Genomic DNA, 26,088 nt, shown 5'->3' on the forward strand with positions numbered 1-26,088 from the left:
TCATACTTCAGATAGAGCACTATTTTCCAGAATATATAAAGAACTCAAAAAAACTCTACACCAAGAATACAAATAACCCAATCAACAAATGGACTAAGGAAATGAACAGACACTTCACAGAAAAAGATGTACAAGCAATCAACAGATATATGGAAAAATGTTCAACATCTCTAGTAATAAGAGAAATGCAAATCAAAACCACCCTAAGATTCCATCTCACCCCAATTAGAATGGCGATTATGAAGAATACAAGCAACAATAGGTGTTGGAGAGGATGTGGGGGAAAAGGTACACTCATACATTGCTGGTGGAATTGCAAATTAGTGCAGCCACTCTGGAAAGCAGTGTGGAGATTCCTTAGAAAACATGGAATGGAAACACCCTTTGACCCAGCTATCCCACTCCTTGGCCTATACCCAAAGAACTTAAAATCAGCATACTACAGAGATGCAGCCACATCAATGTTCATAGCTGTTCAATTCACAATACCCAGATTGTGGAACCAACTTAGATGTCCTTCAATTGATGAATGGATAAAGAAACTGGTATATATATATATATATATAATGGAATATTACTGGAATATTACTCAACCATAAAGAATAATAAAATTATGGCATTTGCTGACAAATGGATGAAATTGGAGAATATCATGCTAAGTGAGATAAACCAATCTCAAAAAACCAAAAGACGAATGATCTCGCTGATAAGTGGATGATGATACATAATGGGGGCTGGGAGGGAGGCAAGAATGGAGGAAGGAGGGACTGTATAGAGGGAAAAGAGGGATCGGAGGAATGAGGGGGGGGAAGGGAAAAACAACAGAATGAATCAAACACCATTACCCTATGGAAATGTATGATTACACAAATGGTATGCCTCTACTTTATGTACAAACAGAGAAACAAGTTGTACCCCATTTTTTTACAATAAAAAATAAATAAAAAAGAGGACTTGATCACATTTTAAAATATTTGATGAGCTGGATGATAGTAGAGGGCCAATGACCTTGAGATCCCTTCCAGCTCTGATCCATGAACAGAGAAGGGAGAATGGCCTTCAGAATATGCAGAGTCTGAACAGGCAGGCCTAAGGAAACTCCCTGGTGCCAGGTGACCCTATCAATGTCCCTTGGTCGTACATGTCTCCACCACCCTCCCCCAAATAGGGAAGAGTCTGGAAATGGTGCTGTTATTGGTTCAAAGCAGGGCTGGCCATATGGATCACAGAGAAGAGGAGGTAGCCAGACAGAGTTTACAAGTATGGGCTTGGGAGATAAAACTGTGTTCTGCCACTTATTAGCTATGTGACCTTGGGAGAATCACTTACCTCTCTGAATCTCAGTGTTCTCATCTGGAAAGTGATCATACTTACCAAGTGGACTTTTTTGGGTGGTGGGCAGTACCAGCTATTGAATTCAGGGTCACTTGACCACTGAGGCACATCCCCAGTCCTATTTTATATTTTATTTAGAGACAGGGTCTCAATGAGTTGCTTAGCGCCTCACTTTTGCTGAGGCTGGCTTTGAATTCCTCCTGCCTCAGTCTCCCAAGTAGGTTTTTGTGAGGATCAAATGATAAAACATTTAGAAAGCCCTTGCCTGATGCACAGAGCATGGTAAGTGATGGATTAATTAGATGAATATTCATAGTAATAAGATAATTTTACCTCCAATTGTAATAGGATACATCAAAGCTACATAAAAATGCTTTTGACTGTCATTGCTGTTGTTGAAGTAATACATGATCCTCTATTGTGTTCAGATTAAAGGTGGAACTGGGGGCTAAGGAAGCATTCTGGCTGTCCAGTATTAGGACAGTTTCCTTGGTCACAATTTTAGAGACCAAGCAGAAGAAGGTTGCACCCTCTCTCCACCTCAAACCTTGACCATGGTTCCAGAAGACCTGGAAGGTGCTTTCCATAAGGAACCACAGTGTTTGGCCTAGAGTATGAAACTCCCTCTGCCCCTTTGAAGATTCTCCTTCTCCATGAGGATTGTCTCTGACCTCTGACTTTGACTACGTCAACAACACTGAGGACAATCACACACTGCCGTTTATTTCGTATTGGCTTTCTGGTTGTAATGACACTGTGCCAAGCATTCTCTGCATATGATCTAAATCAATCTTCAAACACCTTTTAAAAGTACCCCACACATACGGAAGTGCAATGGAGCTCCAGGGAGGTTCTGACATTTGCCTCAGTCTACAGGGAATGATCCCAGGCCTTGGATTTCAGCCTACTTCAGGAAGACACAGAAGAACTTTCTCCAACCACTGCCCCAGGTTGTCTTCTTCTACGTGGGCACCAGCATGAGGTCTCTGGCCGAAACAGAAACCTAAGACAAGGCAACATGATTTGACCTAAACAATCCCCCCCCTTCCAAGGACTGGCCAAGGTGAAGTCTGTAGGAAGTCATGGACAACAGTCCATGAGGCCCCAGGGATTTGCCACGACTTTCCTGACCACAATGATGGTGTTTCCCCAAGATCAGAGAAGACTCTCATGTGAGTAACTCCAGACCTGTGAGGTGCAACTATGGCCTGGTCACTGGCTTTTCTGGATAGCCCTGACATCCAGACACAATCAAGGGCCATTCATGTGCAGGCTGTGGGATACAGAAAAGTTGGGAGTAGCAATCAAAGACTGGTTAAAAACAAACAAAAAAAAAAAGAACCACACAACAGCATCCCACTACCAGCCCCTGCCAAAGGCTTGGGCCCCACAGACTCTGGGTCACATTTCTGTTGAGTTGAAGAACAGAGGGTGTTGGTTTGACCAATGCCTCTTGGTTCATGTGCCCAGACTTTGTGTTAACATGCACCCCACCCAGACCAGGTCTGCTCCTTCGCATAAACCAGTAAGGCCAGCAAAGAGCAGGGCATACATTTCCCTCCCATGCACAGGGGTTGTGCCAGGGCATAATGCCCAGTTCATGCTCTCTGTACCATATTCCACCACTACCACGTACAGCTTCTCAGCCAGTCCTGATTGCAGGCAGGGTTGGGCAGAGGACCTATCCTATCCTCAGGTCTGACAGATTCAGATAGAACTGTTAATTTGGGCTGGGCTTAATGGTACAGACCTGTAATTCCATCTCTTGGGGTAATTCCATCCTGAGACAGGATGATTTCAGGTTTAAGGCCAGCTTCAGGAACTGAGTGAGACCCTGTCTTTAAATAAAAATTTTTAAAAAGGGTTAGGGATGTAGCTCAGTGGTAGAGTGCTGCCCTGGCGCTGGCCAAGCCCTGGGTTTAATCCCCAACATCACACCCCCCGAGCCTCCTGAAAGTCATCTTGACTGTCATTTAGGTTTTGCCTAGTGACTGTGGGACTCTGCTCCTTCATGACTCCCCAGTGTACCCTCTGTGTGAGGCTCCAGCATTGCGGTTTTTAGATATATTTCTGCTGAATACCCTGTGCTATAATCTGGGTTTCATGATTCTATGCCTATTCTGGATCACTGGGGACTTCTGCCACGTATTCTCCAGACCTAGTGGCTGTGCTGAACCATAGCTCATGGCCCTGAACCTCTGCAACAAGCCCCCATAGGCTGAATGATCCACCCACTTAGGTTCAGGAGTTGATCCCACTCTTGAATTTTCCATTTCAAGGTTCCATATGCCCAACACAATCTCTGCTTACCTAAATACACTGCCTACGTGCTGACAGAGTTGCAGGACAGGCTTCTATTATCTGACTTCCAAACTTGGGGGTAACTGGTTCTATCTGCTAGATACACACCTCCCCTTTGAGTCTAACTAGGTCCTGATTGAATTACCCCACTTCCATTCTGCACTGTCTAGCTGCAACAGACATGGCTATGTCTGGCACTATTCTGAAGTTTGCCAGAGCCCTCACCTAAGTTATTAATAATAACTATTAACTTATACAAGAGAGCATTGACTGCTTTCCTGTAATATGCCAGACAATGATGTCTGGTGCTAAATATTCAGAGACAGAAAGAGAGAGTGCTGTAGTTTGGGTCTTGAATGTCCCCCAAAGGCCCATATGTAGGGGGTTTAGTATCCAGCCCCTGGCACTATTGAGAGGTGGCAGAAACTGTAGAAGATGAAGCCTTATGGATGGAAGCTAGGCCATCGGGGAGCGTGCCCTTGAAGGGAAGCATAGGACTCCAGTCTCCCCGTCTTCTACTTCCTTCTCTCTGTCTACTAGCTGCCATGACACCTCATGTAATATACTACCTCACTCACCAGAGGCACCGAAGCAACCTGGCCTATGAAGTAGGATCTCTCAAACTGAAACCAATAAAAAACTTTCCAATTTTCAAATTGATTATTTCGTTACAGTAACAAAAACTGTCGAACACGGGAAGGAATATTTTTATCATCCTTGTGCTTTTGGAGCTTTGGTTTAGTGGAAGAGGAAGATAGTCAATAAACTGGCAAACAAGGAAATAGAGAAATGTTCTTTGGAAAATAGTGATTATCTTGGACAGAGAATTATAGGGAACTTCATGCACTCCAAGTCATGCTCCTGTGTAATACTAGAAATTTTACAAGCATACAGCAAGGAGGGAAAGAAGCAAATATTACAAACCAAGAAAATAATATTTGTTATCCAAGTCTCGGCCTCCATCTCCATCTCAGTTTCTAAATCATATAACTATTTGGTGATGCCTTTGATGGAGATGAGGAAGACCATAATGTGATTAGATTGAACTAGACACAGTCTTTGTTATTTTAGGTCAATAATGGTAGTAATAATAATGTGGTTAAGATTTAGTGAGCACTTGCTACATCTGATGCTGTGCTAATTGCTGTAAATGCATTGCTTCCTGTAATACTCTAGGTATTATAGCCTTATTTCCCGAAACTGGAGTTTAGCTTAGACAGATTGCTTAACTGATACCTCCCAAGTGTGAAGTAGAGCAACTAGGACTCTAACCAAGTCATTCTGCTTATATTGGCTGGTCTACACCTGCAGAAGTACAGTCTGCATCAGGGGGTGTTAGCATGTCAGAGCAGCGCTAGTGAAATCTCAAGTGGGAAGCAGCATTTAATCTTCTGTTCTGCAGGTGAATTGTTGGAGTATTTTTAAACACCAGTGGATATGCTGAGGATCCTTAAGAAAGACAGTTAAATAAACAGAGTGACGAGGAGACAGGTGAATTTATTTTTAGATCTCTCTGTGTACAGAAGGCACTAAAGACAGAGAACAAGAAATTGCCCTGCATATTAATGGGAAAGCTAAGAAATGACAACAGCTAGAAGCACAAGGTTCACCTCTCCCTCCATAGCAGGTCCCTATCTGAAGAGAACCCCATCACCATGATCTTAGTAAAAGAAGCACTGTGGGGCATGCAGAGGCACACACAAGAATGCTCCCCGAAACTGTAAAACTTAGAAAGCCATGGAAATGTTTTTCATCAAGGGACTGGAAGACCAGATTGGAGCCCACTCATACCAAGTGATAGGGTGCAGCCATTCCAGTGATGGATGCAACTTTGTGTGAAATGACATGGACGGATGCCAGTGAAATGTTGCTTAGAGAAGTAAGCAAGTCAAAGTACAACATTGCATTTCTTCATTTTTGTAAAAACTAACTCTGATTTATATATATATATATATATATATGCATTATGCAGACACATTATGTGCATATATGCAAACTGATGCCCATCCAAAGTGCAAAAAGCAAAAAGCAAAAAACAAAACAAAACAAAAACCCAAGAAATAATGTCAAAATGTTAACAAGGGCTTGGGAGAATTTCATGCTTTAAGTTGTGCGTTTTTGAAATGCTTGTAATGTTTACAAGGCATCCGTCATGTACAAGCAGAAGAATGAGAAATTATACTCCATATATGTATGATGTGTCAAAGTGCATTCTACTATCATGGATAACTAACTAGAATCAATTTTTGAAAAGGCAAATTTTGCATCTAATGTTTTGGTTTTATCGTAAAGGAGTCAGACTCTGTCTTGTGTGTTTGTTGTAGCTTTCCATAGAAGTATAATAAAGTTTTAAAATTAAAAAAGAAGTAGTCATTTAATGAAACAAAATAATCTTTATCTGTATTGTCATTGTCCCCCTCCTCATCAGCACGATGGGTAGGGAAAGAAAGCAGCTTCCAGGTCCTCTAATTATCCTGCCATGTGTTAGACCATCTGGTCCCAAACCTCAATTTTAGGCCACCCCTAAAGACAAGTCCTGGGGAGAGGTTACAGAACCACCCTGGCTATTTCGGGAGCCACCATCCAGCGGGGAAGCTTGGAATGATGCCTGATTTCCTTTTCCCATCTCCAGAAGTTGCCCCTGATTTCTTTTTCAGAGCCCAGATCTGTGGGGGACATCTTTCTGGGCTGCTTTCTGTAGCTGAGAAGAGAATAACGGAAGGTTTTGCTCTTGTTGGCTCTACTCCTTTCTAGGGAAAAAAGAGGTCTCAAGGTCTATGCCTGGACACACACAAACACACACACACACAGCACACAGACACACAATACCAGTCACCCATGTGCATACTACCAACGCACTGAGTGACCAAGGCAAACAGCTGAGAATTGCTCAAACCCCATGCCCACAAAGCTAGAGACACAAGGCAACAACCCAGACACATGGACACACACACAGAGACAACCCACACCTGTCCTGTGATGGGCGGATAGATCTGACTCCATGAGAATGTTACAGGCCAGACTCTAAGGGAAATGACTAAACAGATTCCATTTTGCTCTGAGACTCCATGTTTTGTAGGAAATAAGCTTCTCCCATGGGAACACCCTGCTTCTGTGCCCATCATAAGTTACTTGGTGTGACATGTTTAATAATATACAATGGCAATTCCTATGTAGTAAAGAATTGCTCTCTTTTGATTCCTATTGCTCCTAAACAAGGTACCATGTAAACAGTAATTGTGTGGATGTTAGCAACCATTCTTTAGTTTGTACCTAGGTAAGGGTCATTTTGACCCACTTCCCCCTCTGTTGATGATCTCATGATGTTAGTTTGTAATTTTGAATCATAGCAACAGACACTTATGATTGATGTGATTTTTGGTATAAAAACTCCTACAACCCTGTGATCGAGGCTGTTCTCCCAATAGCCATTTTTTGGGGGGCATTGTATGAGACAGCCAGCTGGCCAACTTAATAAAGACTCTCAAATTTGGACTTCTTAGTGGTGATCGGTCTGTTCTTAAGTTGCGCCCCATAACATTTGGAGGCCCCAGCGAGATCCTCGCTGCCTGGTGGGTAACCACCACTCACCACTGTCCTGGAAACTCCTGCGGAAGGGAGAGGCCACAGTGTTGCTCCTAGGGGAAGGCCTCTGAGAGACGTTCCTCAGCCCCAGGCTGCACGGTCTGTGGAGCCCCACCCCCGGACTGAACTAAATTCTCTGAGAGAGTCACATGTTTCTGCACCCCTGGGAGACCGGTAAGTCTGTTTCTGGTGGATCCACATCTGGAGACTCTGAGGAAGGCTGGATGCAGCATTACTTCCCGAGTCCGGGACTGGCAAGACGTTGCTCAGTTCCTCTGGTCTGGAATCTGGACTGGCCACTTGTCCATGTCTTTGGTGTTTTATCTGTTCTGTGTTTGTTTGTCCTTTTCTGCTTTTTTGTTGCCTTTAAGTGTAAGCATGGGTCAGTCTCCCTCACATCAGTCATGTGCTCCCCTCCAGTGCATGTTAACTAATGTCCAGGAATTCCAGAAGAGAGCCAGTGAGTATGGAACCCGCTGTGATGTGTTCTCTCTCTCTAAATTCTGTGAGAGAGAATGACCAACTTTCAAGGTCAGATGGCCTCCTCAGGGGACCACCAAATTGTCTTTGGGCAGCCTAAACATCTTGATCAAATGTTTTATAGTCAAATTTGGAAAAAAATGGTTAAAAAGGTTTTTAGCCATGTTCACTAAAGCTTACATTAAAATGGAAACACCTGCCAATAGGAACTTGCAACTCTTGGATTTGGTCCACCAAAATGCCAGGCTAACATTCTGATGGCTACTATCCAAGAGACCAGGAAAACCAGTTTAGAATAAGACCCCAACCTGAGGGGGCTCTCCCAAGGAGACCAGTGGAAGCAGCTACCTTGCTGTCTCTTCAGGAAACGCCTTCAGGAAGGGATAGAGCATAACCTTGTCTATATGCTCTTAATTCTTTTTCATCTAAGGATGGAGGCCAAAAAGACTTTTAAAATTCTATTTTTTTGAGTTCATAATTTTGATCTGGTGTGCCTAGGTTAATTTTTGATCAGACCTATTTTATCCAACTACAAGGTTTTCTTAATGCTCTGTTTCATTCAGAGGCCAGTTTACAGGGGTTAGCTCTCAGTCTAATGGGTTTTAAGAAATAAGCTATAAGGCCTTTGTCCATCTATTTATATTATGTATATGTACACTGGTGTATTGTCATGTTTACATATATTTGGCTCCAAAATTGACATGTGAGCTCATAAATTAAAATTTAAAAAAAAATGGATCCAAATGTTTTTGACTTACATGATTTAAAAGGTTTTTAAATTGGGTAAACAAAAGTATGGCTTTCAAGTTACTAACACAGTTTTGTTTCCAGGTGGTCAAAAAATAAATAAAATGTTAATTTTATAAAATGTCTAATATTCATTGTTTCTAGGTCTTTCTTCAACAGGAAAGAAATGACTGATATGACTCAATACAATTCTCTGATATCTTGGTTTTTTAAAAAAATAACTAAATTAGAATTAACATATATGGGATTGATCATGGATGTGTTTGTTAGAGACATCTGATTGGTTTAAAAAGTTAAAATGCTAACTGTTAAATATAACATCGAGTACTCTTAACTCCTTAAATTCCACAAGGTAACATACTTAAACATGTTTGGTGTTTTCATGAATTGGTAAATAAAAAAGGGTTTAAATTTACTTTATGTTATCACCAAAAACATGATGACTAAAAGTCTTAACAGGTATTATTCTATATAAAGGGTCCAAAAGTTTCAATTGTATTTAAATAGAGTTCTATAAGTAACAAAGTATTTCATCAGATTAAAATGGAGTAATTTATATGAATTTGAAAATTTATAAGGATTGTTTCAGAATATAAATTTTAAAAAAGGGGATCAACAGATTAAAACATTACAAGGTTTTAGATATAAAAATATATTAATAAAAATGTTTCTAGATAAAAAATTCTTTATGTAATAAAATAAGGCTGTAATACATCTAAGTAAACAACAGGTGTGTCTAAGTGATTAAAAATGTTAATTAAGAGTGAATTTTTAAAGGATTACGTGTACCAATAATTCTGAAAGCATTAATTTACTCTTAACATTGTGTCTGTTAAGTTTTATTCTCCAGAGCAACTACTCTTAAAAATCGGGGGTTTGTACAACTCTGGTTAAACAGCAACTGTTAAAGTATTGTACTACATTACAAAGTCTAAATTTTCTTTAAAAGTTAAACATGGTTAATATAAAAGCATCAATGTAATTAAGATTCTATTACATATATATATATGTATATATTAAATGTGTTCCTATCTTCCAGGTATACAAGTCTTTAAAAGGTTTAAAAGAACATTTTATCAAGCTGGTGTTCTCCAACCTAAAGTTATAATGGTAAATTTAAACTTATCAAAATAAGAAATTTTATTGGGGATTTATTTATATCATTTAGTGTTGTATAACTGAACCTGAACCTTATGTTGCCTTCTGCACTGGGATAAAAATGTAAATGTATTTCTAAAAGATAAATGAGAGTCTGATCTGTTTAAAGGTTAATGTCATGAAACAGAAAAAACATTTTGCCACTTTCCTACACAAAAGGAAAATTAAAAGCTCTCTCAGCTTTCTTTGATTCATACTTTAGGTGTAATATCATACTGTGTTAACTAACATTCATATATTTATGAAGAGCCCTGCCTTACCTGAGATAAAGTTCTGCCTCCCACCTTACTACATGTTATAGTGGCTCCAAAATAAGTCAGACTTCAGTTCTATTAAAGTTATATTCAAAAGATTGTTTTTTTTTGTTGTAAAATTACTGTAATCTCAAACAGGGGATATAATATATAGCTCAGTCAAAATTTAAGATAGCTATTACACAGCTAAATATGTTTTTACTGTTGTTAATTCCATTTTGTATTTTCCTTGTAAACTCTGTAACTGTTGACTGATTAATGTTTTACAGAGGTACTGCTTCAAGAACAATCTAAATTAATTTGAGGTAATAAGCCATCACCTATGGGATAGATAATATAGTCCCCAATTTAATAAAATTCAGTAAATGACTGTAAAGTCATAAACATTAAAGTTAAGCCCCATACTCTTACTGTATGACTGGTGAAACTGACTTGCTAGATGTATAAGATCAAGACTTAAAGATTAATATTAAAACAAAGGGGTCAAGAGAATCAGTATTTGGTTCTCGCCCTCAGAGTCAGCCTAAACACAGGGAACAAGAGAACTTCTCTAAGGAGCTTTGCAACTCTGGGCCACACAACCTTCCAATCAGGGAGATTAATGAGAGCACTAGAGGATGAAAAGCCAATCAGTGCACCTGCTGCAGAGGACAGTCCTTGGGAAAGGGAGCCATCCCTAATGCTTCCAAAGGAAACCACCTCATCAAGGAGACCCTACCAGGTGAATGACACTAAAGGAGCTAAGAAGCTGCTCTCAAGTTCCCCAAGAGTGAGCCCTGTGGGAACTCAGCTGACTCTTAACAGCAGATAGGAACAAGGTGAATTTGACAAGCTTGGTCTTAAACACCTAGCAAAACAGTTAAAACCAAAACACAGTCATTCCTGGACATTTTAAAAACAAAATAATAGTTATTTTCATGTAAGTTAAGATGTACACTTGTGTTAGCCCCCAAAATAAATAAAACTGTAGGTAACAAAAAATATTCTTAGACAAAAGTGCCTGATAACTATCAAGAGAAACTGTTAGAGTTATAAGTTTTTAGTCAGTTTAAGGCCTACAGATCATCCTAACCTCTGGTACAGGTAGATTTAATCCACGTTTACTGGTATGATTCTCTAGCCCTGAGTAACAAAAATAAATGGATCTCTACTAAACAAAAAGATCATACCAGTAAAAGATATTTTACAAAAATCAGATGACACTGAGTAACTTAACTAAATGTTGTGTTTACATTCCTGATAATTCCAAGAGTGTTAAGATTTACAATTAAGGCCTTATCCTCTCCAGCCTTGTTTCACTTTGTTAGGCCTTTTAATGGGAACAACCTCTCAGCTCTTGCACCTCCTGGTAAGAGATTATTAATTTCTATCAGCTTCATGATATTCATTGACATGTTCCAGATGCTATTTATTTTGTACTCATGGTTTTTTGTTTCTTTCATAGAACAAGACTTTTACCCCTACAAAGGAACTTTTTACTTCTTGCCCCACCCCACATCATCCCCTCTCAGTTCGAAGTAGCAAGAGCAGTCCTTTTTCCTTACAGCAGTAAAAAGTCCCTAAAATTAGAGGGGTAATAATAAAAATTTTAAAAAGACAGTCAATATAGATAGGTAAATTGGGTTAAATCTCAAAAACAAGGGCCAGTTTGGGTCCAGAAAGTTGGAGGCAAATAACCTCTGAAAGATTAATATATTAATACTTCCAGAGCTCTTCCTCCACCCTTACCAAGAACCTGCTCCTGTTCTAACCTGTTGTTAAGTCTCTCCAACAGATTCAACTTATGCGAGAACCAGGCCCAAGAGACCACTGATTTCCAACACCCATTTCAGTCAGAAGACTATGTCTACATCAAATTGTTCCAGAAAGGACTAATTACCCTGCTGAAATGGCAGGGACCTTACTCACAACATGGACTCATCACATCTGAGTCAAGACAACAGAAAAATGGATAGCCCTCAGAGATCCCAACCACCATCTAAAGATAAGACTGAAAAAATGTTAATCATGTTTTTTCTCTTACTTGGATTATGTCAGGAATAACTCCATGTTTGGCCCTTCAACTTTTTGAGATTACCAAATGGGATGATTTCTGTGTTACTGTTCACATCTTTCCCCAGGTGCATGATGGAGAGGAAAAAAATAAATATGGGACTAATATCTAAATAAGCAGCCCCTGTCTTAGTTCCATTCCTAGTGGGAATAGGTATAGTGGGCTCCACAGCTGTAGGAACCACTGCCCTGATTACTGGAAACCAGAATTTCAAAACTTTAAGTAGATAAATAGATTTGGACTTAAATATGTTAGAGATAGAATCCAGTCTGTTAAGCTAATGGTGTTGCAGACTCACTATAATCACCTATACACTACTAATAAATCAAGATTTGATTATGTAGAAAACACCAGTGGGGAATGTGATGGGCTGACAGATCTGACTCCATGAGAATGTTATAGGCCAGACTCTAAGGGAAATGACTAAACAGACTCCATTTTGCTCTGAGACTCCATGTTATGTAGGAAATAAGCTTCTCCCATGGGAACACCCGCCTCTGTGCCCATCATCAGTTACTTGGTGTGACATGTTTAATAATATACAATGGCAACTCCTATGGGAGTAAAGAATTGCTCTCTTTTGATTCCTATTGCTCCTAAACAAGGTACCATGTAAACAGTGATTGTGTGGATGTTAGCAACCATTCTTTAGTTTGTACCTAGGTAAGGGTCATTTTGACCCACTTCCCCCTCTGTTGATGATCTCATGATGTTAGTTTGTAATTTGGAATCATAGCAACAGACACTTATGATTAATGTGATTTTTGGTATAAGAACCCCTACAACCCTGTGGTTGGGGCTGTTCTCCCAATAGCCATTTTTTGGGGGCATTGTGTGAGACAGTCAGCTGGTCAGATTAATAAAGACTCTCAAATTTGGACTTCTCAGTGGTGATCCGTCTGTTCTTAATTTGTGCCCCATAACAGTCCCACTCTCTCCAGTTTTAAAGAGAAGCTCCAGTCCCTCTCCAGCCAGCAGATAACATAACCTTCTTTACTTTCAAGTTTCTTCTCTCCCTCTGGAGTTCCACCTCCCTTTTGTCCTCTTCTATTGTTATCCCCACCCAAGATTTTTTGTAAGCTTTCTTTTCTTCTTAGTGCCTGAGTCTAAATGATACAAAGGTAGAAGCAGAGGTTGAGGTTGGACCACCAATTAATAGCTGCCTGGGGCAGCAAGGAGCAGACTTTCCCTGTTTTCCCTGTCCTACTGTCCCTCAGTCCTATCTCCTGCCCCTCTCAAATAACAAGCTGGCAACTGAAATGTTGTTTCTCAACAGGCAGCTCAACCCCTGGGTTTCTGTCTCCCAGTTCCTGCTCCCAGTTCCTTCTCTTTCATTTATTTGGCCTCCTGTGGTCACTCTGGCCACCTCCAGGGCTCCTTGGCAGAACTCAGTTCCACATATGAAGGGTGAGTTTGGAGAAAGGAGAATGAAGGAGTGGGAAGGAGATGCCTAGAATCAGGAAGGGACTTATTCATACTAAAAACACTTCTGATGGGGTCGAGGGGGAGATATTTTTCATGTCTTTTTTTCCCCCAAGTTCTAATCAAAAGTCCATAATAAATAAACAAATAAATAAATACAATTTTATCTGTCAGTTTAAAATAAATAAGTAGTCACACCATTATCAACATCACTAAGAGCACTTTGATTGATGAGTGGTCTCTGCCAAGGATGTTAGATGAGAGATTCTACAGCAGTGCTATTTGCATATATGCATGCAGGACAAGTTTGCATGCACACATTCACAATTATTTGACATTTTTTTGAGACTACTATGTCCCAGATATGATATTGGGATGAACCTAGGACCTGCACTCTAGGAATCATAGCAGAATAGGGAGATGGGTGTGGTGGATTTTCCAATGTCTAACCCAGAAGGCTGCTGAGTGGAATTCTGCCTGAGGGTTATTCTCTTTACCCACTGGCTATAGAAGAACATGGTTGCACAAAACAAGTCAACCAAGAATGGATGGGGCATGAGTGAGTATGTTATGGTTTAGATGTGAGATGTCCCCCAGAAGCTTGTGTGTGAAAGAATGGAAAAAGTTTCTGAGGTGAACTGATTTGGTTATGAGAGTCTTAACCCAATCAGTGCATTAATCCACAGCTCAGGATTAACTGAGTGATAAGCATAGGCAGGTAGGGTGTGGCTGGAGGAGTTAGGTTGCTGGGGGGAGTGCCCTTGGGGTTTATAGTTTGTCAGTGGTGAGAGGAGCTGTCTCTCTCTCTCTCTCTCTCTCTCCCTCTCTCTCTCCTTCTTGGAGGTTACATGATGACCTACCTACTTTCCTGTCACACACTTTCACCATGATGTTCTGCCTCAACTTGGACCTGAGCAATGTAGCAGGCCATCTGTAGACTGAGACTTCTGAAATCATGAGCCCCAAATAAAATTTTTCTCTTCAAAAGTGGTTCACAGCTATGAAAAAGTTGACTAAATCAGAGTACTTCCCAGCATCTAGGTCATCAGTTGCAAACACTGAGGATTATTTCTTAGAGTCTCCAACTAGACTGAGCTCCAATGGTCCTGGGGTCACAGACTTGGTGAGGTACCCTTGAGGGCTTTCTTCCTTTTCTTCCCTTTCCTACCTCCTTTTCCAAAGAGACTGAAAAGAGGCCATTACCAAAGTCCAGTGAGTAATGAAGAAGGAGAAGACACAGTGGGAGCACACAGGAGGGAAGACACACTCCAGACTGAAGGTGTTGAGGTGTGTCCTAAGGAAAGGATGAGGGCTGAGCTGGCGACAGGCAAAGGCAGAGACCGGTGTGAGCCTGAGGCTCCCTCCTCACACAGAGGGCTTTCAGAAGATGTAGTCTGCTTAAGAGACACAAAATGAGTTGATGCCTGTGGAGGCACTTGGTAAACTGGCAAGACTCCTATCGTATGAAAAAATCACTATAGATAAATGTGACCAGACAAAGCTCTGACTTCAGCTCTCCTGGGTCTGCACTCAGTAAAATTGTGGGGTCAGGCAGTTTATCTTCTTAGCCACAGCTTCCCTTTCTGGGTCTTTTCCCAGAATTCTATAGTCCATCACCCTCTGAACCTTTTACTTTTACACCTTTCAAAATGTATTCTAAGAAAGGTCTCTAATATTTATCCTATGCCCTTGCGGGTGATTTTCTATCAAAAGTTTCCCACAATTTTGTTTTATCCATTCATCTATTGAAGGGCATCTAAGTTGGTTCCATGTTTTCGCTGTGGTGAAGTGAGCTCCTGTAAACATTGTTGTGGCTGTGTCACTGTAGTATGGAGTTAGAGAATATCATGCTAAGTGAAATCAGTCAACCCCCCCCCCAAAAAAAAAAAAAAAACTGATAGGCGGGTGCTAATTCATAATAAGCGGGGTGGATAGGGAAGAATAGAGTTACTTTATTTTAGGTAGAAGGGAGTGAAGGGAGGGGAAGGGGTATGGGGTAGTGAATGATAGTAGAGTGAAACAGACATAATTACCTCATGTACATATATGATTGCATGACCAATTTGATCCTACAATGTATAATCAGAAAAATGAGAGATTACACTTCATTTATGTATTATCTATCAAAATGTATAAATGCATTCTACTGTCATGTACAACAAAGTAGAACACATAAAAATTCTTTTTTTAAAGTTTCCCTTCCTGGGGTACCTGAGGAGTCTATTTTTGACTGAAATTCTCAGAGAGGAACTTCCCTGATCAGCTGCCTTCTTGAGCAGGAGTGGGGGGGCTGCTAAAGATGTGACACAGGAAGTGATGAGGCATCCTTGTTTCTTCCCAAAGGAGACCTCATTTTCATAAACGGGAAGTGACTTTTCTCAATAAAAGTAGTGCCCCAAATTCTCCCCTTTGCCCCACTGATGGTAGAAAGAAAACTCAGTTAAGAGAATACAAAAACAGAACAAAGCTCTCCTTGGTTTAACAAATGGAGCCAGCAGCTAGCATTTGGCTGAGCTTACTGGAGGGAATAAAGACCTCCAGGAAAAAAAAATCAATGGATAATGATTATATTTAAAGTGTCCTTTAAACAATTACATTAGCAGAGATGGAGAATAGTCCGTAAATCCTAGCAGGAGTCCTAATAAGAGGAAGTGACTGTAACAGGAACAAAGATTACCAATGTATGAGTATTCCTCAGCCCCACCCCAGGCACCTGAGGGAGGAAGAGTTTTTAGCTGGCTAAGTCAGATTCTGGCCTCAATTCAGTCAATTTCAGGAGAAACATTCAGTGGAGAGAGTGTTTTAAAAAAATAATTGAGGTGTTTGATCTACATAATAAAGATTTAAGGTAGAAGAGAGATAGGAGTGAGGAGATGAAGATGGGGTGAGGATGACCTGCTATGGGGGCTGAGAGTTTTGGGGGTACAAAATGGCTCAGAAGAGATTATTTAGGAGAGTAACAAGGGATGAGAGGATTTTAAAGAGATTTTCTTTGAAATAAGAATGTACTCTCACCTTTTGCATTTTGTTCAAACATAAATCAAGAAACATAACATGTCTAATTATTCTTTGATTGCCAGGCTATGTTTCTTCACAAATAAAAGCTAAAAAGCACCTTACGATCTGCCTGGATTAGACAACCAGTCCCACACAGACAGCTACCTGCTCTCGGTATCTGGAACCCAACTGTGGCAGGCAGGTAAAGGTAGCAGGGTTTCATCCCTGCACTGCCTGTGAGGGGCTCTGGGGAGAATCAAGGCACTCTGAGACTGAATGAACATCTGGGATTGCAGAGGAGCTAGGTGGCACACAAGGATCAGCAGAACCCAGAAGAGGAACTGAAACCAAATTAATATAGAAAGTCTTTCAGTGACTGTACTTTAAAGAGTACTTACCAAATGCTTAGTGGTGAGGAACTACAAGAGCCTCTGGGGTCCAACTGAGTAGCCTTCAGAGTTTACAGCATGAATGCACTTCCGTGTTAATTATGCAGGAAAGTGCATGGAGTCCCCATTCCAGAGTATGGAGCCAGTCAGTCATGAGCAGTGACTTGGCTCTCTACAGATCCCCTCACAGGCAGTGTTGAACTCAAACCCTGTTGTCTTCCTCTGCTTGAGAGGTTCCAGCTGCTGAGAGTGCATCGCTTCATGAAGACAAATTCCTCAAAGTACATGGGATTCAGGAGGTACCTGTCATTCTGAGTGGCTATGTATTACACTTGTACTTGAGTTCTTACTTCAGAAAAAGAAAAATCCTGCCCCTAGCTAAAGAAATGGCAGGCAGCACAGACCCCATGGGAGAGGAGGTCTTCTGAAACTATGGAGTAACTTGCTTTGATGCTGAATTTGTGCCTGGCAGGGCTGGGCTGCCCACTTCCCTAGAGGAAGGATAACACATGAAGGTAGCTCTTCCCTTGGACAAAAGAGTAGCTTCTGGGTCTTTCACAGGATCTCCTGCTTTTAGCCCTGTTTTTTCAGTCCAGCATGTACAGATCTGTCCCTCTGTCCAGCACCAGACTATGCACAAGGCTCAGAGAGGAAGTTGAGCAGATTGAATATGTGAAATAAAACCAGCCATGTTTTTATTGAAATATTTCTGTGTTTCTGAAAGATTATTCAGAGGTGAAATGGTCATATTGTGAAAGTTGTACCCTAATCAGTCTATCCTAGTTTGAATAAACTAAGTGGTAACTGTAGGCAAATGAGTCATGGCTAGAGGAGGTGGGTCACTAGGGTGTGCCCTGGAAGGGTTGTTCTTCCTGCAGCCGTTTCATCCCGCCCTCTCTCTCTCTCCCTTTCCTTCCTGACAGTACCATGAGTGGAGCTTTCCTCTATTGGGCCCTTCCACCATGATGTGCTGCTTCACCTAGGGCCCAGAGCAATGGAGTCAGCGTCTGTGGATATAGCCCTCTGAAACCATGAGTCCTGAATAAATTTGTCTTCCTCTAAGTTGTTCTTGTCAGGTATTTTGGTCACAGCAACATGAAAACTTAATTAAACAACCCATTTCTGCTATTCCATAGAACATCAGCCTGCAGCACAACACCCCCTATATCTTGCTCAGCATAGAACACAAGCTCTGTTGTTATTTGAATGACACACAGCTTTGAGTATTGATGCTCTCTGCCGTCATGGTCTCATGGATGTCAACTCTGGAGGGGCTTAGGGATTTGGCAGATGAGGAAACTGAACCAGAGAAGCTCATGGACTCACTTGGGGCTATACAGCAGGCTGTGGTTGACCCAGGACTTGCACCACAGTCCAGACTCCTTGTCCACTGCTCCTCCTACTCAGAGCTTACATGGACACAGAGTAGTGCAGGCTGTGCTTCACTTTGTCATCTCAGGAGCTCTTCATGTTGCAGTTCAATGGATCCCTCTAACATAGGCACCTCCTTGAAGGTGCCAGAACTTCATTCCCTCCTGGTTGTACCCATGGAGTCAAACAGTAAGGATTTCCTGGTGCTTAGGCAGTTCAAAGTCAGGCAGCAATGCCATTAGCACCAGTCACTTGGTCCACACAAAAGCAGCTGAGAAGAGATAAAAGAGTTCAGTTGCTTCATCTGTAAGATGGGCATATTAACAGGCTCTATCACAAAGGTAAGAATTAAATGAGACATAAAAAGATCATACATATCTTTGCAGAGGGCCAATAAATTTAGTTATGGTTATCATTAAAAGGTACTGAGACTTTGAGTAAGGCAACCAGACTGTAATGGTCAAACCTATATCCTATAAACTGTTTCAAACAGAAAGCAGACAATGCTGTAACTTGGGCCATCAGAGGAACTAGGAAGACCCTAAGAGTGAGGGCCATCCACTGGGTCTCCACACAGGGAAATGGAACTTGATGTGGAGCTCCACCAGGGAGCGGGAAGAGGACACCCTGACCCCACTCTGGAGTGGCTTGGGAGCTGGCACTGGTCTTAGCTTGCAGCGAGGTCCCTGAGGACCAGCTTGTGTAGGCCTGGGGAAGGCAGAGGTGGGGAAACAAGGGAATGCCTACCAAAGTCTTTTCTGAAGTCAATTCTGCTCTGACACGATAGGATCTCCAGCAGCCTTCGTGTAATGCCTGGCCTCCATGGGAGCTCCATAAATATTTACTGAATGAATCAATCAACCAATGATATAGACCAAGGTCAAATTGGAACCCCAAACTCTAAAATCTTTATCCCCTCACTTTCTATCACCACTTCCTGTGAGAAGCCAGGATTTCCTTTGGAATACCCTGGGCTGGCCTTTCAATCACTTGCCACAGCCTCTGGCTCTGAGCCTTCGGGTCTCCCCTGGGGATTATGAATTTCCATTTGATTATCTCCCAACACCTCTATTAAGTTATGTGATGCTGTCTGGCCAGGACCTTATTTCCATATAATGTGAACCCTAGAAAGGAACACCTCCCGGTCACCATCCTTGGAATGCTAAGCACCTTCATTAATGCTAGGCCCTGGCAAGGGGGAGAGCTGTGAGCCTCACACAAGCATGGCTGCCCAAGGGCCAAGTCACAGGGCAACTTGCAGCCGGAGCTCAGTCAGGGCTGCCCGTGGCTAAGCACACTAATTGGATGGACAGGCTGTGCACTCTTGGCAGCTCCAAGCACTTGTGTGGATGCCCAGTTACCTTTCCCATCATAAAAGATGGAGATTTCCAAACTCTCTTGACCGTGACCCATGGTAGGAAATGCACTTCTTATAGTCACCCAGGGGTGTGTGCTTATGACATAACCCCTCCCGCTAAGACACACTTTTTTTTTTTTTTCACATTTTAACATCTGAATTTGGCTGTGTCTTAAAATATGATATCATGCCACTAATTGGAAGACTTTTTTTCTTTCTGAGTGGTCATACATTTTGTATCTTCCAATTGATGATTCAGTGAAGTAGGGCAGATGTGTAACTAATAAAGTACTCTTTTTAATTTTTATTTTTTACAGACTGCATTTTGATTCATTGTACACAAATGGGGTACATCATTTCGTTTCTATGGTTGTGCACAATGTAGATTCATAACATTCGTGTTTTATCTAAAAATCTGCATGTTGCTCTCTGGTACTTTTTATGTGCTATTTTAATTTTTTCTTCTTTCTTTTACTGATGTTCACGACTGCCCACTTAGTCAGCCTCACCACCCTTTAACAGGTCTCTTTCTGCTGCATTTGACACACTGTCACAGGGACAGAGGAAGGTGTTAGTGAACACCGTGATTGAAGAGTTTTCAGGAAAAGGTCAGACCTGAGATTTACCAGGATTGAGCTGTTGGATCAGGAGATGGAAATGGTTATAATTAGAAGAGTGGAGAAGAAAGATAACATGCGACTTTATGTCAGAAAAACCCAAGTTTCTATACTCCCTTATTTATTTACTAATTGTACAAGCATGGATAAGCTATTCAAGTATTCATCTCTTATTTTTCTCCCCTGTAAAACACTAAACAGAACTCTTCCCATTCAGAGCAGTAGTGAACACAAGAATTGAAGAGTAAAAGCATCGATCCCAGGCCTGCCTATGGAGGGGCTCAATGAGCGATAACAATCGTATCACTGGTGATGCTGTTGATGTTCAATAAAAATCAGGTGTTCTTATTGAAAGTAGCTAAAACATTTTTCATCCAATATAACAATAACTGGCGTGTTAGTCAGCTCTTTGTCACTATGACAAAAATACAAGAATAACTTAGAGGAGAAAAATCTTATTTTGGGCTCACAGCTTCAGAGGTTCAGTCCATGGTCACCTCTGAGCCTGAGGTGAGGCAGAATATCATGGTGGAAGAGCATGGCGGAGGAAAGCTGCTCAGATCATGGCAGCTGGGATTCAGGGAGAGAGAGAGGAAGAAGCCAGGGAGCGATGTAGTCCAGGCCCCACCCCAGTAACCTGCCTCCTCCATACACAGCTTACCTGCCTACAGTTACCATCCAGTTGGTCCTTTCAAATTATTAATCTATCAAACAGATCAAAATGATTAGCTTACCATCTCATAATCCAATCATCTCACCTCTGGACATTAATGCATTGTCTAACACATGAACCTTTCAGGGGACACCTCATATCCAAACCAGGCCAGCTAGTCCAAAGAGCTTCACAATTATTGACATAATTTTAATTTATTTTATTCATTTAATTATATTTCCTTGGCACTACCATTAACACTCCTTATGTAATTTGATATTTAGTGAGTATTCTTAGACACATGTGAGTCTCCGGTGATGGAAGAACCATGGCCACATTGCCCTATTGGCAGGTTTTCTTGCCTTTGGTTTCTGTCCATCCGAGTGTAGGTCCAGACGGTGAGCTCAGTCAAGCCTTTCCAACACAACCATACTGGACATGCTAAGTTTTACATGCTAAGATGTGTATCCAATGAATTGCTTTGCTTGCTCATTGTGGTGAAGCATTTTCCCTCTATTACGTCCTCTCTCATTAGCTATTATAGCCTATTGACTATTTGAACCTAGTACTTCTTCTTGATCACTTCTCCACCATCTCACTCCTTTTCCTTTCTTCTCTTTTATCAATGTTCTCTGTCAATCCTTGTTGGCCTAGATGTTCACTTTGGTTTCAACATCTATTTGATCTCTCCTCTGATGTTTCATTAGCATTTCTTCTATAGTTTCTCAGGGTTATTTCCCATGATTCAGCCATTATACACTTCTTGAAACTTTTAAGCCTTTGAATAAATGAATGAATTGCTCACAGATGCAGAACCATTTTTGATTACATAAATTAACCCTAAGAAATGCATTCAATTATGAGGAATATTTTAACACACTGTATTAGGTTCAAAATAGGTGAGGCATGTTTAAAATTACATGCTGAAGAAATCTTAAGCTTCATTTCAAAAGCATTAAGTAAGTAAGTGTTCAGAGATGCATTCAATTTTAATAAACAGGTTACTTCCCACCTGTCACCTGTTACTGTCAACATTTGTAAATTAACAGGCATGGTTTTCATGTGAATACTAGGTGCTAGTGTGCTCATCGACTTGACTGAATATAGGAAACATTTTTAGGCAGTGTGTAGGAAGGTAGGTAAGAAGATAGGAAGAAAGGACCATAGGGAACATAGGTAGGAGAGAGAGAGAGAGTGAGAAAGAGAGAGAGAGAGAGAGAGAGAGAGAGAGAGAGAGAGAGAGAGAGAGAGAGAGAGAGAAACAGGAATGGATGAATGGATGGCAAAAGCAATTCAAAGATAGATAATAATAATAATTGTTGATATTATTATTATTTTGCTTTGGTTTTCAGGGTTAGCCATGTGAAATACTGTTATAATCCATTGCATGTGTTATAGGTCTCTTAGTTTGCCAAGAGCATTCACCCTCATCACCTCCTAAATACTCGGTAATAGAGGCAAAGTAAATATTCCTACATGACAAAGGAAGCTATGGAAGCTCAGAGAGGTGAAGTGATACAATGGCACACTTCGATGGCAAATCTGAAACTCAATCCCTGGGCTCCTAATTCAGTGCTTCTTCTTCCTAACCAGGTAGACAGAGAAGATGAGGGATTGCTGGAAGCAACAAAGGGTACCACTCTCTGCATTCCTTCTGTCAACAGAACACTCTAGAATGGGTCCCAGTGCTTGGTCCAAGGCTTTTTGGCTCTCTCAGAAAGCAGCATTAAAGCAAAATGGCCCTACGTCACCACTTGCACAGTGACCCATCTTGGTCCAGGCAAGATTGTAAAGTAGAAAATCTGACTTTCCAGTTTTTCTGACCAGCTTTTCTGGGGTCCTGATCTCCTTGCTTCTTGTAAGTAGGGACACTGAGCTTTGAACTACAACATTCTAATATCCAAAGAGGATCTTTACAAGGTATTTGACACCTGACCTCTGCCCTTTATAGGTGAAAAGGTCAGTTCCTGGTGAGTTCTGAAAAATTCAATCCCCAAGTGGTTTCTGCTGGTCCTCTCATCTCATCTGTGACCATCCCTTGTTGGGCCTTGGACCATCTGTTCTGATCCCCGACTCAAAATGCAGCCTGTTCCTTCAGATACATGGCAGCCTTGCTGAGTTAGTTGTGTAACTTTCTGGTAGGTCTGGCACATGCCAGCCCTTCTTATCATGTGATTGTAATTCTCAGTCAAATCTATGAGACTGTTGTTATTAGTTCCACTTTATAGGCAGGAAAAGTATGTCTTGAGGAGGCTTAGCAAACTCATTAGTAGTGAACAGCTACTGCATGCTATAGCTGAGGTTCAAATCCCTATTTGACTGAGGTACAGCTGAGGTTCAAATCCCTATTTTGTCAAAGTCTATACTTTTAGCCTGTTATCACCCCAATTGCATTAATTTCCTCACTCTGTCTTTAAGCAACGGAGGACTTGGTCTTTAGATTCCCCAGCTCACCAGCAGGGATTTGGACATAAATTCTAAAGGAACACTATCTTCCTACTCAGTTTTTCAGACTATGAACAAAGATCTCTAGCAATGTGAGAGATTTTATCAGCCACAGACTCAAAGTTCTCTGAAGCCTGATACAGATCAGGAACAGAAAGAAGATAAGAGGTGTGTCTATTACAGAGCAAAAGACTTGGGTAAGGAAAAAATTCCACTCTACTGAGAAATGACCTGATGCAAGGTAAGGAAGAAACACATCACCTGTTGACCAGAACTGGAGAAGCTGGTGTGGCAGTGCAGGTAGAAGGGCAAGGGGATGAAGAGCAGAAGGAAGAGTGCAGGGATCCTTCTGCACGTGGGTGTGAGAGGCAGCAGCTGGGTGCCCAGGAGGGGCAATAGCAGAAGTACCATGGGCATAGGGAGAGGGCCTTGGGCACTGTTGGCTCTCTTTTGCATCTGTGGTTTCCTTGGGACAGGCTTTGTTAGACTTTGGTTTCCTTTGAATTTCAGGTATTGAAAACAGAAATAGAAACAACTCGGGGCTTTCACAGACTCAGTTCTACTGAAAACCAGATTCCTTGACAAGTCGGGACAGGGTCATTGTGAGGCACAGACCCCGCAATAACAAGTCTAGGGTGCAGACCAGCTGCTGTGGGAGGCCAGGGCTGAGGGCAAGAGCCATGTGTTCTTTGTGCTTGCAGAGCTTTTCATCTGCAATCAGGAGTGGAAATGGAACATTGGAGCAAGGCAGAAAATGAAGGGAGACGAAGCCACGAGGGCCGAGCTGGGAGAGCTGATGGTGGATGGAGCGCTGGGCATGGGCGGTGATAGAAGAGGGGAAGAGAGAAAGTTCCCTGCAGATGCATTCTGAGTCTTGGAAGATGAGATAAGTAAGATGAACCTGCTTAGAAAAGGCACTGAGGCTAGAGCCACAGTCCCCACACCACTGTGTGGGTCAGTATGGAGAGGTGTGTTGATTGTGTGAGGAAGAGGTGGGAAAGCACCATGGGAAGCACCTGCCTGGGGGGCCATGACATCTCACTGCCTCTGCTTCATAACGTACAGATTGGAGAAATAATCCCTGCTTTATTGAGATGTCAGGAAGATTAAAAGACGTAGTATCAGTTAAAGGTCCAATTCACAGCGTGTCAAAGGGGGGTATGAAAAATGGAATGAGACAGACATCATTACCCTGTGTACATGTATGATTACATGATGGTATGGATCTACATTGTGCACAGCCATAGAAACGAATTGATGCACCCCATTTGTGTACAATGAATCAAAATGCAGTCTGTAAAAAATTAAAAGCTAAATAAAAAAAGTCTCAATGTTAAATACTATGTTATGCATATCTTATCAGAATAAAAATATTCAGTTAAAAAACAAACAAAACAAAACAGGTGCTCCTTAAGTGGGGCCTTCCTTTCTTCATTCTTACTGAAGGGACAGATGATGGGTCCTTGAGGCGTTCTCACGTACATGTAGGTGGGTCCTTCTCAAAAATAAAATAATGCTCCCCCAAGAATCAAGTAAAGAACTCTACTGATAACCCACGGGGCTCCAACTATTCTTCTTTCTACCTGGACCCTGAAGATGAGGGGTCCAGCAGATAGGGGCTGGTGTCTCAGGAGACCTATTCTGATAGCCTCTGTACCACTAACTGAGTGTGCACACACATGTCTGTGTGAGTGTGTGTATGCGGTGCACACACTACAGAATGGGTCACATGTATTTGTGCTCATGTATATAAAGTGTTTCCTTCTCAGCAATTCCAGAGCCCAAATAAAGACAGAGGAGGGGCAAAATTAAAGTCAACATTAATTGTCATTGATCGATCTACTTAATGGTCTGAAAATGCCCAATTAAAGCAACGTGCATGGCTGGCTGCTGAGCTAGAGGCCTGAATGATGCTCCACTTTAACTGAGGTGCCCTGTGGATGATCAAAGTTTGCTGCATGGAAGACCTTCCTATCTGGACCTCTTCCAGTCACCCCCTGCTTCTCTGGGTGAAGGGTCCTGGATTCCAGGCACTGGAGGAGGGTGGGGCATGTGGCACAGCCCCTACTGTACCCTGTAGCTGGTTATTCCACGTGGTCTTCTGGTTTCATCTGAGCTTAGCATGCGAGGGTGCTCACCGTCATGAATCATGAAATACTGTGTTTCCTAAGAGCTTTCTTTCCTTTTGGCCTGTGAGCTGAAGGTGAGGTGGTGAACATCGCGTATCAGGATGAATGGAATCCAGAAGAGCCTAGAGAGGGAGACTCCCTCTAGTGGCAGCCACCTGCCATTCTGAGGAGCTGTTGTTTAGAGCCAGAGGCAACGTGGCTTGTTTTCCAGCTCTACTACACAGCTCGCTGAGTCTCTGAACAGAGGAAGCCTGATAATAAGATCCAACAAGTTCTGGTCCTCTCCACTTCATGGTCCTGGCCAGATCCACCATCACCCCCTGACCGCTATGGAAAGAGGAGAAAGCTGCCTGTGCTCACTGCAGCATCCCATTACCTGGCACACCGTGTCTCATATCAAGGAAATACTCGGTAACTCCACATCCAATGAGTAAGTGAAAGGCAAACCAGGGGATTGCTCTGGGCCTACAATCTGCAAAAGCCTTATGCAGCCAGGGTCAATTCACCGGACCCAAGTGAGCATCTCCCACAAGGGACAGCCAGAATTGCACAATTCCAGGGGTTCTTTTTGAATAGGACACAGTGGTATCTGTGCCTCTGAGATGGCAATGTTGGGGCCCAGCCAGACCCACGTAGAACAGTGAACTCAAAATCCTTGTCCATGAGGTCACTCTTGATTCACTCACAAAACTGTGATCTGTAAAACTCTTCGACGCATGTGTGCACTTTTAGGGGAAGATATGTTCAAAGCAATTTCACCTTTGACACTATGTGTTGTTAAAATATTCTGAGAACC

General features: G+C 41.8%; 1 long non-coding RNA gene across 1 annotated transcript in view; it reads left to right on the plus strand.

Annotated features, from left to right (window-relative positions):
* The window catches only part of LOC306657271, a 190,266-nt gene that overhangs the window by 151,422 nt on the left and 12,756 nt on the right, over positions 1-26,088 (plus strand). The window contains exon 2 of the long non-coding RNA XR_013762748.1: positions 12,268-12,568. This is a non-coding gene — a long non-coding RNA (uncharacterized lncRNA). The remainder of the gene's footprint in view (positions 1-12,267; positions 12,569-26,088) is intronic.

The sequence above is a fragment of the Sciurus vulgaris genome (assembly GCF_902686455.1).
Source record: "Sciurus vulgaris genome assembly, chromosome: 3".
Taxonomy (NCBI): Eukaryota; Metazoa; Chordata; class Mammalia; order Rodentia; family Sciuridae; genus Sciurus; species Sciurus vulgaris.